Here is a 12,338-nt window from a genome sequence, read left to right as displayed (position 1 = left end):
ATCAGTCTTTACAAAGAGGAATGTACATCATGTAGTGTGTCATTCCAGTTGCCAAAAGGTCCATTTCTTTCAAAGAGAATTACACACACCCTGCCCCCAAACACTGAGTATTTGCAGGATTCAAACCCCTACTTAATTATGTTATGATACTTGCGAGAGATGCATTAGCAGAGTGCGCTATTCGCCTTACTGGGTGGTCTCCCTTCTCCTGCTATACTTATAGGGTGCTGACATCATCAGTCTTTACAAAGAGGAATGTACCTCATGTAGTGTGTTATTCCAGTTGCCAAAAGGTCCATTTCTTTCAAAGAGAATTGCACACACCCTGCTCCCCATCCCCAAACACACACTAAGCATTTGCAGGATTCAAGCCCCTACCTAACTATGTTATGACACTTGAAAGAGAAGCATTAGCGGAGTGCGCTATTCAAATTACTGGGTGGCTTTTCTTCTCCTGCAGTATTTATAGGGTGCTGACATCATTATTTAGAAAGAGGTATTACATCTATTACTATCCTTCAGTATGGGGGATAGAATATATATACATTAACAGACGCCTACTTCAGGGTCACATATGCACATCAGCACTGCCAGGTTATGTTTTATACCATGCTTCATGACCACAGGACTTGTAACACACAACACAACCAGGGGGTGTATCCATATACATCACAGATACACACACCTCTCGGTTGTTACCACTGCACTAAGCATGACAGGCCATACATATACAACTAGCATTGTGCAAAACTGACTTGATTTGGTGTGTAGTTCAGACCACCCCTCCCATATCCAGGAACCACACTTGGCTTCCCTGGGAACAGTGTAGGATATGAAGGTGTTCACATACACCATTACAGTGGTTAACTTCAGGTACAGGAATATTGAGTGGGGGAACTACTCAGGCCTCAACAACATCACCCTACAGCCAGTACAATTTGTGAATCCATGTGCTATGGCAGAGCCAGTCACCACAGCCACAAGGGGGAATACATATTGGACCTGACCATCAGCAACATGGGGACTCTATGTTCCACACCAGAGGTAGACCACCATTGTTAATATCTGACCATAACCAACCTCCCCTAGACGTCCATATCCCATCTCCACCCCCAGGCAAGGAAATCACTGCAAACAAAGTATTTCTCAAAAGCAGACTTTGCACTTGTGAAGACAGGTGGAATACTTCAAAGGCCCCATGCTAGAGGATTATACAGCCCAATCTGCAGAATCCTTTACAAATGCATTCTATAAGCATCTGGAAGGTTTGCATTGATCATGCTATCCCAAATAAAACCAAGACTCCTCCACAACAGGAGACCTGTCTGGTTTACACCAGCCATATATAAGCTGTACAACAGAAGGAGGGAGCTACTACATAGAAGAGCAATATCCCACAGAGGGAGGACATCTCTGAACAGTATTGGCAAGACACTTCAATCCCTCACAATCATCACTTGCAAGTTTTGACAGTGAAATTGTCCAGACACTGCAGATAAGGCTCCCCTCAGTCTGGAATTGAATCCCAATTAATGTTAGATATAGCCCCTCGCCAACCCTCTTCCAGCAAACTCCAGCCACATGGATGTGACATTGCAAATTCAACCCCTGGGATCTCTACTGTGGCTCTGCTTGACGGAGGCACAGCACACTAGCCTTAAACGGTGCCTTCTGTGACCTACTTTACAGAGGCACAGTAGGCTACTGTACTGGGGAGGCAGATGCCAAATACACTCTGGCTAGGCTTATGTATTCCCTAGGGCAAACAGCCTAGTATTGACCTCTACACCCATATGTTTATGTTTCAGATGCACAATATTTGTGTATCTGTGGAAGATGTTTGAATATGAGAGGGTTCCACTATATTACTTATGTCTCTGTTGTCATTTAACTGTGCGCACTGAGCAGATTGCTGTATTGTGGTAGGTTCCTGGCTTAACACACAAATGCCAGATATGTGTTGCCAACTGCTATACTGAGACATGGACTAAGTGTGTGAGCATGCCCAGTTCAGGCTTTCCATGGTTTGTTGCCTGACATATGTCTCATTTATCAAAGTGTGTGAGCATGCCCAGTGTGACCTTTCCATATGTTGAGATCTGAGGTCCACCACATTTGTGGTTGTGTGTGAACTTGAACAATATTTGACATTTATAGTTGTGTGTTGGAGGTCATGTTGTGTTCTTACTGCCCAACTGCTTTGTGTCTGAACCCAACAGGGATTATGCTATGCCTGCATGGTTTCCATGGGATAGTTTGCATACACTTGTCAACATTCTTTCATACTGACCAAACACTGTAATATTGTATAGTGTACTGGTTCAGTCCTTTCACTGTGGTGGACAGTATCCTGGGTTTCAGTCCTATCACTGTTTTAAAAATTCATACTGAGCACACCAGACTGGTTAAGGGCCAGTTGTGCAAATATGACCATGTTGCATTTTGTTCAGCTATGGCCTACTTAAACCAGGCTTGTCCAACATTAGTAGTGCATTCTGCAACTGGAATGGACATTGAGAAACACTAGGCTATGTGCCCTAGGCCATTTCTAATCCTAGTCAGAGAGTGTGTTTGTCCTTCAACACACATTTTAACTGGAGTTTGCCATGACATTTTTCAAGGTTAGTATACTGTGCCTCTGTCTAACTGTGACATAAAAGTGATACCCAGGGTAAACCTACAATCTCCCATCCACTCAGCAAGAGTCCTCTTGAGGAGAGTCAATGAGGGACTCTCTGGCTAACCTGGACTTGGAGTTTACTCAAGAGTGGAGGGAGCTTCTGGGTTATGGATCAATCACTACAGTATGTCCTATTTATGTCAGTGATGAGGTTCAGGTCTCTCATGTGCATAGCTCACTGGCATTCAGATTTTACAAGGTGCAGCATGTGCATTGATTCCAGCTTGGACATGGCTTTATACATCAGGCACAGATTGCCTCTGGGCAGGCAGTATGCCACTGTGTGGAGCTGTAGTTTGTTTAATCAGGCAACACATGGCATCTGTTACAGCCCTTTGATCCTCCTGGGAAGGTGCTTTTGGGTCTTTCCAGTTGCTGGAGGTGTCTGCTAAGGTACATCCCACAAGGGATATTGCACTCAATTTTGAGCCTGATGAAGGATGACTGAAGAGGCACGATGACCTCCCCTGATCTAGATGTGAATACCTTCATGATTAGGTGGGTATATGAAATGTTTCTCTAACCACTACGGCCACATGGTTGTCAAATGCAAGATTTCTATCAACTTGTGTCCCCAGGTCTCTTATTACTTCTAAAGTACTTAATGGGTTAACACCTATGTGGTAATTGGTGGGCACTTACTGTTTTTCCAAAGGGGATGACTATACACTTTTCTGCATTTAGCTTGATGACATGGCTCTGGCACCAGTTGTCTGTTTCTATGAGGCCCTTTTGTAGGATGCTTGTGTCAGCTGGAGGGTCAGACATGGCACCCAGTTTGTAGTCATCTGCAAACTTGTTCAGACACAGTCCTTCCATGTTGGCCTGTACCTCTGAGAAATATATACCACACATGGGAGGTCTCAGGACTGAGCCTTGTGGGATGCCAGTTGTAGCTGGTTTGGAGTCTGACATGGCTGCAGCATTTCTGACCATGTCAGTTCTGTCCTTGAGCTGGTTTGCAACCCATCTACTGACATAGGGGTTTATATTTAAGATGGTGAGCTTATCTATAATGAACAAGTGAGGTATTGTATGGAAGGCTTTTGCAAGGTCCAGATAGGCTGTGTGGACCACCTTCCCCTCATCAATGGCCTCAAATGACTCAACCAGGTTTAAGGGGCAGGATCTGCCCATAAGAAAGCCACACTGGGTAGGGTCCAGTGTCTGTAGGTCCCCAATATCTTTATTTCTGAGGTCCATGATGATCCTTTCCATAGCTTTGCAGACCAAGGTAGTCAGGATTCTGGGGTGATAGTTTGCAGTATCCATTCAGTCACCACCTTTGTGGAGAGGGACCACTGTTGCTGTACACTGCTCTTTGGGTACATATCCTGTGCTAAGGCTGAGATTGAGCAGTAGTTTTATTTGGTGTTCAATTCTTCTTGGAGTTCATGTTGGACACAGCCCAGGACACCATCTGGTCCCATTGATGCTGTGTGTTTTGCTTTGGAGGCGCTGGCTGTTACCTGAGCATCTGCAATGTCAGGGGGACAGCACTCTGCTGGGATAGATATTTTGCCTTTTGGTGGGGGGGGGGGGGATTTTGCCTTGAACCTGTCAGGTTGGATGTTAGCAATGTGTGTGGGTTTTGTGTATTGTTTGCCATTTTGGACTAATTCTGAGCATATCTGTGAATTCCCACCCAGGTTCCTACCATCAGTTAAGAAGGCCTTGTGATTATCCTTAGTGTCCTGTGCAATTTTTATCTTGTAGCTGGCCTTAGAGGATTTTATGTGTGGCCATATTTTTTGTCATAATACTGATCAGAGATGACTTCCCTTTTTGGGTTTTGCTCTATCATGTAGTAGCTTCCCCCTTCTCTTGCATGGTTTGGTAATGACTGGGGTCCACCAGGCCAGATGCCTGCATTTGGAGGATTGAGTCTTGGTTTTATTTGGGATTGCATAATACATGCATTCCTGAAGGTGTTCATAGAATGCATTTATAAAGGGTTCTGAGGTCTGGGCCATATTTTCAACAGGCACAAGGGCTTTAATGGATTCCACCTCAGTCTGGAGGAGTGCAAAATTTGCCTTACACATGTTTTTCACTGTAGTTTTCTGGCCAGGGACTGGGGTCAGGATGTGAATATCCAGTGAGATTACTCTATGGTCTGATCTTACCAGTGAGGGATACACTGCTCGTCTTGTGCATAGAGTCCCCATGTTGGTGATTATCACATCCAGTATGCTTACCCCTTTTGTGGGAGTGGTAAGTTGTTCCATAGCATTTTGGTTTATGAATTCTAGGAACCTTTGCCCTAGGGTGTTGGAGCTAGAATAATGCTCCCAGTCTATGTTTGGGTAGTTGCAGTCACCCAATATAATGTTGTTTGGTGAGACCTTCATATTTTCATGTGCTCTCATGTAGGCCAAGTGCAGTTCCTGGATTTAGGAGGGTGGTCTGTAGCAGGCTACAAACTGGGAGGCAGTTTTAGCCACTGTTACTTGCCCATGGATACTCCGTGCTGCTTCTTGCTGTGGCACCAACCTGGGGGTGTGGTTATCCTTGACAATTATTGATAGTCACCCTCCTTTTGTAGTTTGTTCCTTGTTTTGGGGCTGTAAAGCATGGTATGAGGTGTAACCTGGTAGTGTTAGAGTGCTCTTGTGAGCCTTGAACCAGGTTTCTGTTACTGCACAGATATCAACATTCTCCATGCTGAGGAGAGTTTGGACTGCATGCATCTTGCAGTTTAGACTTCTGGCATTTGGTAGCATTACTTCTAGTTTCTTATCCCTTGTGATACCTATGGAGGTGGGCTTGTGTTTTGAGCCTTACCTATTCAAGGCACTATGGGGGTGACAACAGGCTTTGCCAGTATCCAAAAGGCCAAGGGTGATAGGTGCAAGCCATCTCTAGCAGGTGGAGCATCATGTCTTGCTCACCATGTCATACCAGGCTGACAGGCATTGGATCCCCTTTGACTAACAGCAATACTTAAGCCAATTGTTGTAATTGATCATCTTGTCTTCATATTGTGGCATCATGCTTGGTGAGGGTAGTATGTTAGTCAGGGTCATCAAGTTTGCATATACTACATGGTGTTACATTGCTTAACATATGGCAATCATGCCTCAGGTGGTGCTGCAGGGCTGCCTATGTTGGATGAACATACTACACTCCCTGTATATGTTTGAAAGCAGGTTGTGTCAACTTAGGCATCCCTTTTACTATATGTGTGAGTCAGAGAGAGGTATCATTTCCAGGGTTCCTACTGAGCCAGTGTATTGTATGTGCTATGCGTTGCCTCTTTGTCAAGGCCAAGGCATACTGGGCATGCCTCCTTCTGCCTACTGGGGCAGGCTCAGGATGTTCCTCCTCCGAGTCACGCTCTGCCTGTGATGACCTTGGCAATGGTGGGGGGCTGTTTGGCCCGGGCCTATGCTGGTCCTGTTGCAGCTGTTTTCGCAGAATCATATTATGTAGCATAGCACATACCATGACAATTTGGAAAAATGTAGTTTGTGAGTACTGCAAGGCTCCACCAGATGTGTCCAAGTACCGGAACCATGACTTGAGCAGCCCAAACGCACGCTCTATTACATTACGTGTTTGTGCATGTGCCTCATTATGGCGTTCCTGTTCAGGTGTGTGTGCATTTCTGATGGTTGTCATCAGCCATGGCTCCAGTGCATAGCCAGCATCCCCCAGTAGGTGACTATGTGGGATGTCCCCATTGGCAAATGTCTGGTACAGCTGCGTCAGATGCCAGATATGGGAATCATGGTAGCTTCCAGGGCAGCCAGCACACACATTCAGTATTATACCCTGGGCATCACACACAACCTGGCAGCTGATGGAGGGGAAGCCCTTGCGGTTGAAGTGCACCTTACCCCGCTCACCGGCTGGTGCTTTGATGCATATGTACGTGCAGTCTATTGCACCCACTACCTCAGGGTATTCCGCTATTTGCTGGAAGAGACGCATATTGCTGGCCAATACCTCACAGGAATTGGGGAAATATACATGATCATTGGCATGTGCTGACATGGCATCCAGGAACTGGTGCAGTACCCTGGATGCTGATGCCTGTGATATCCCCATCATATCACCAGTTGGTCTCTGGAAGGTACCTGTTGCTAGTATTCTTAGGCCAACACATACCTTGGTTTCCACTGGCATGGGTTCCCCTCTGTTGGTTCTGTGTGTGAGGCATGGCCTGCACAGCTCAACAATTTGCTGTAGGAGGTCTCTGTCCACTCTATAGTCCCCCACTATCTCCAGCTCATGTAACCCCTGGTAGGTAACCCTGGGCCTGTACACTCTTCTCCGTCTCCTTGCTGTGGGCTGTCTGGCATCATTTACATTGTCACCACCCTCAGCATGTTGCATATGTCGCCTTATAACAGCTATGGCAGCCCCTAGCTTTTTTTTGTCTGAGTGAGGCTTTTTCAGTTTTCACTTGTAATAGCTTACTCCAGTGTTGCAGTCTCTCTTGAGAGAAACATACTGCACTGTTGTTTGCAGAGTTTTAAGTGCTGGGCTGGGCTACTGTTCTGCCTGTGTAATTGCCTGCTTCTGATTGTTTTCACCTGTTACCTCTGCTAGTATTAGACGGACTAAAACTTGCTTATTCGGGTTTAAACGCACGTACACCAGCGCAAATGAGCTAACAGGTCTTTAAACAAGCCTCTACATGCTTACTCCAGCTTAAACGCGCGCACTCGAACTTAAATGCACGCATCTTATCTTACTCGGGCCTCCGAGCGTGCACACGCGCACATGCACAGCCAGCAAGAAACTTTGGTGTTATCCACAGTGTACACCTTCCATTTCTTGGTTTTCCCATGTCTCCTTCTTGACACACCTCTTTCCATGATGTGTGGCTGACAGCTTTCACATGCCACTCTGCTCCACTGAGCTGCATTTCTTTCATACATACCCCCCTGTGATGTCACCTATCTCTTACTCTGTTACTCCCCCTTATCCTACTCCTACACTCCAGGGATTGTGCTCATTTGCTATGTAAAAGTGTGATTCACTATCCTAGCACTCATTTACATAGGATTGCCTACTAATACTTAGTTACATATCTTACACTGAGCTTCCTCCCTTAGCAACCCCTAGTCAGTGGCCATGTTGTTTTCAGTCTGCTATTCCCTTACATTGTAAATTCATGGTTTTAAATTTTTATTTTTCTGTTTTTTTACAGCGCAGCCCATTTGCGTGGCACTGCGCTACGTTTAAACATCGGCAATCGGCGAAAAAAAAAATTATTTTAATTTTCCATGGGGGCACATTGCAAGTGGCCACATATTTGGCCATTGGCATGCTTCCTGGAACATATGCAACCTTTATTTGCAGCTGACAAGGCTCCATTGTGCTATTTGCAGAATGGTACTCAGTTGTCAGCTGAGGACATTTCTGCAGATAACACAGCTCTTACATGGACAGGTTTGTGCTTCCTGGATCGCAAAATTACCTCATTTGCATGCCTTTTGGCTGCAAGTGAGGTAATTTGTATATCCAAGCCCTGTCCATGTAAGAGCCATTTTAGGAGCTCTCTTACACGCCCCTACAGGCTGTTCGTGGATCGCTCGTCGGACATGATGGCTGGATGGAGTCTTACACTACTCTTAGACTCCGTGCAAGCCATCGTGAATCCTGCCCTATGTATATTAACTGAGTCATTCAAAATTCTGTTCTATGGTTTATTATTCTGTTGTAATCAACAACTGTGCCTGAAACAGTTGCACGTGACTTAATTTTGCAGATGATTTTTAATAACTTTTTTTAATTCATTCACTGTCTTTAATATTTTAAATCCAGGTTGGAGATGATTCCATGTTGCAGGTCCCAGGTGGGAGAAAGCTTTTCACCTGTTGTAAATGGAGTTCTTTTATTTATCATATTGCTTGTAGTCAGTCTCATCCACATCCATATTTGTTTTCAGTGGCACTTTTGTTAGTTAAGATGACAAGATTCTTGTCCAGTCTGCTTGTCTCTGGTTCTCTGTATTAACATAGCATTCAAGTGCCACTAAATAAGATTGCACATCATGTTCCTTGGCTAATTTCTTCCAGTGGTTTACAGTCCTGGAGTTGACAGCCATGTTATCCAACCTAATTAGTTGTTGTTGTAGCTAAGCCAACTTCTGTTCAGTCCCCGCCTGTGATACCATGAGGTTCCCCAGTAATTCTTCCATCACTGAGAACAGGAGTTACCGATGGGTAGCTTGAAAGAGGTAGCAAAGTGGAATTAAATCAACAGAGGTGGTAACAGTGGATGCGACATTGTGATTCTATATAGAAAAATGGGAAAAGGGAGTTGATGATGATAGCTATATACTGTCTATACACACACACACACACACACACACACACACATATATATATATATAATATATATATATATATATATATATATATATATATATATATATATATATATATATATATATATATACAGAGAGAGAGAAGATATATACATGTACATGTATATGTGTGCACATACATATGTGTACACATATAAACAGATATACATCTATTTCTGCACATTCATACACATGCACTCATACAAACCAGATAGATAAATAGATAGATAGACAGAGGTCTGACAGGGGTTTTCAAGTGTCATTTTTAATGAAAGAATGCTAGATTTAGAAAAGTTATGGAACTGCACATACTAATGAGTGCTCAGTTGGTCGAATGCTGCAGTCACCGAATGAAGGATGATGGTTTGTTCATAGGTTCATAGGTTCATAGATAGGTACTAGGCTATTGGCCCTAGGGCCTATATAAGCCTAGACAAATGGTACCCTGGCTTTTGCCACCCAAGAAAATTATTTTCCTGTGCCCCTGTCAAGCAGAGCCACAGAAGTGATCCCCGGGGTGAATCTCCCATCCAATCATCAAGATTTTTATAGGTTCATAGGTAGGTTTCTGGCAGCCAAGTACTCTTTGCTGCTAAAGCCAAAACTTTTGGGTATGCCAATGTTTTCATCATGAGCAGTTAGGAGTATGTGTGTGTGTGTGTGTGTGTGTGTGTGTGTGTGTGTGTGCGTGTGTGCGTGTGTGCGTGTGTGTGTTTTTGCCTGGTCTATATCAGAACATCGAAGTTTTAATACTTCGAATGTTCTGGGGTCCACCAGGCCAGATGCCTGCGTTTGGAGAATTGGGTCTTGGTTTTATTTGGGATTGCATAATCCATGCATTCCTGAAGGTGTTCATAAAATGCATTTATAAAGGGTTCTGAGGTCTGGGCCATATTTTCCACAGGCACAAGGGCTTTAATGGATTCCACCTCAGTTTGGTGGAGTGCAAAATTTGCCTTACACATGTTTTTCACTGTAGTTTTCTGGCCAGGGACTGGGGTCAGGATGTGAATATCCAGTGAGATTACTCTATGGTCTGATCTTACCAGTGATGGATATACTTCTCGTCTTGTGCATAGAGTCCCCATGTTGGTGATTATCACGTCCAGTATGCTTACCCCTCTTGTGGGAGTGGTAAGTTGTTCCATAACATTTTGGTTTATGAATTCTAGGAACCTTTGCCCTAGGGTGTTGGAGCTAGAATAATGCTCCCAGTCTATGTCTGGGTAGTTGCAGTCACCCAATATAATGTTGTTTGGAGAGACCTTCATATTTTCATGTGTTCTCATGTAGGCCAAGTGCGGTTCCTGGATTTAGGAGGGTGGTCTGTAGCAGGCTACAAACTGGGAGGCAGTTTTAGCCACTGTTACTTGCCAGTGGATAGTCCGTGCTGCTTCTTGCTGTGGCACCAACCTGGGGTGTGTGGTTATCCTTGACAATTATTGATAGTCACCCTCCTTTTGTAGTTTGTTCCATGTTTTGGGGCTATAAAGCATGGTATGAGGTGTAACCTGGTAGTGTTAGAGTGCTCTTGTGAGCCTTGAGCCAGGTTTCTGTTACTGCACAGATATCAACATTCTCCATGCTGAGGAGAGTTTGGACTGCATGCATCTTGTAGTTTAGACTTCTGGCATTGGGTAGCATTACTTCTAGTTTCTTATCCCTTGTGATACCTATGGAGGTGGGCTTGTGTTTTGAGCCTTACCTATTCAAGGCACTATGGGGGTGACAACAGGCTTTGCCAGTATCCAAAAGGCCAAGGGTGATAGGTGCAAGCCATCCCTAGCAGGTGGAGCATCATGTCTTGCTCAGCATGTCATCCCAGGCTGACAGGCATTGGATCCCCTTTGACTAACAGCAATACTTAAGCCAATTGTTGTAATTGATCATCTTGTCTTCATATTGTGGCATCATGCTTGGTGAGGGTAGTATGTTAGTCAGGGTCATCAAGTTTGCATATACTACATGGTGTTACATTGCTTAACACATGGCAATCATGCCTCAGGTGGTGCTGCAGGGCTGTCTATGTTGGATGCACATACTACACTCCCTGTATATGTTTGAAAGCAGGTTGTGTCAACTTAGGCATCCCTTTTATTATATGTGTGAGTCAGAGAGAGGTATCATTTCCAGGGTTCCTACTGAGCCAGTGTATTGTATGTGCTATGCGTTGCCTCTTTGCCAAGGCCAAGGCATACTGGGCACGCTTCCTTCTGCCTACTGGGGCAGGCTCAGATTGTTCCTCCTGCAAGTCACGCTCTGCCTGTGATGACCTTGGCAAAGGTGGGGGGCTGTTTGGCCCGGGCCTATGCTGGTCCTGTTGCAGCTGTTTTCGCAGAATCATATTATGTAGCATAACACATACCATGACAATTTGGGTACATGAAGTTGGTGAGTACTGCAAGGCTCCACCAGATGTGTCCAAGCACCGGAACCATGACTTGAGCAGCCCAAACACACGCTCTATTACATTACGTGTTTGTGCATGTGCCTCATTATGGCATTCCTGTTCAGGTGTGTGTGCATTTCTGATGGGTGTCATCAGCCATGGCTCCAGTGCATAGCCAGCATCCCCCAGTAGGTGACCATGTGGGATGTCCCCATTGGCAAATGTCTGGTGCAGCTGCGTCAGATGCCAGATATGGGAATCATGGTAGCTTCCAAGGCAGCCAGCACACACATTCAGTATTATGCCCTGGGCATCACACACAACCTGGCAGTTGATGGAGGGGAAGCCCTTGCGGTTGAAGTACACCTTACCCTGCTCACCGGCTGGTGCTTTGATGCATATGTGCGTGCAGTCTATTGCACCCACTACCTCAGGGTATTCTGCTATTTGCTGGAAGAGATGCATATTGCTGGCCAATACCTCACAGGCATTGGGGAAATATACATGATCATCGACATGTGCTGACATGGCATCCAGGAACTGGTGCAGTACCCTGGATGCTGATGCCTGTGATATCCCCATCATATCACCAGTTGGTCTCTGGAAGGTACCTGTTGCTAGTATTCTTAGGCCAACACATACCTTGGTTTCCACTGGCATGGGTTCCCCTCTGTTGGTTCTGTGTGTGAGGCGTGGCCTGCACAGCTCAACAATTTGCTGTAGGAGGTCTCTGTCCACTCTATAGTCCTCCACTATCTCCAGCTCATGTAACCCCTGGTAGGTGACCCTGGGCCTGTATACTCTTCTCCGTCTCCTTGCTGTGGGTTGTCTGGCAGCATTTGCATTGTCACCACCCTCAGCATGTTGCATATGTCACCTTATAACAGCTATGGCAGCCCCTAGCATTTTTTTGTCTGAGTGAAGCTTTTTCAGTTTTCACTTGTAATAGC

Source organism: Protopterus annectens, chromosome 8.part0 (genome assembly GCF_019279795.1).
Source record: "Protopterus annectens isolate FY-2018-M chromosome 8.part0, PAN1.0, whole genome shotgun sequence".
Lineage (NCBI taxonomy): Eukaryota > Metazoa > Chordata > Ceratodontiformes > Protopteridae > Protopterus > Protopterus annectens.
Note: the sequence above shows the minus strand (reverse complement) of the source record.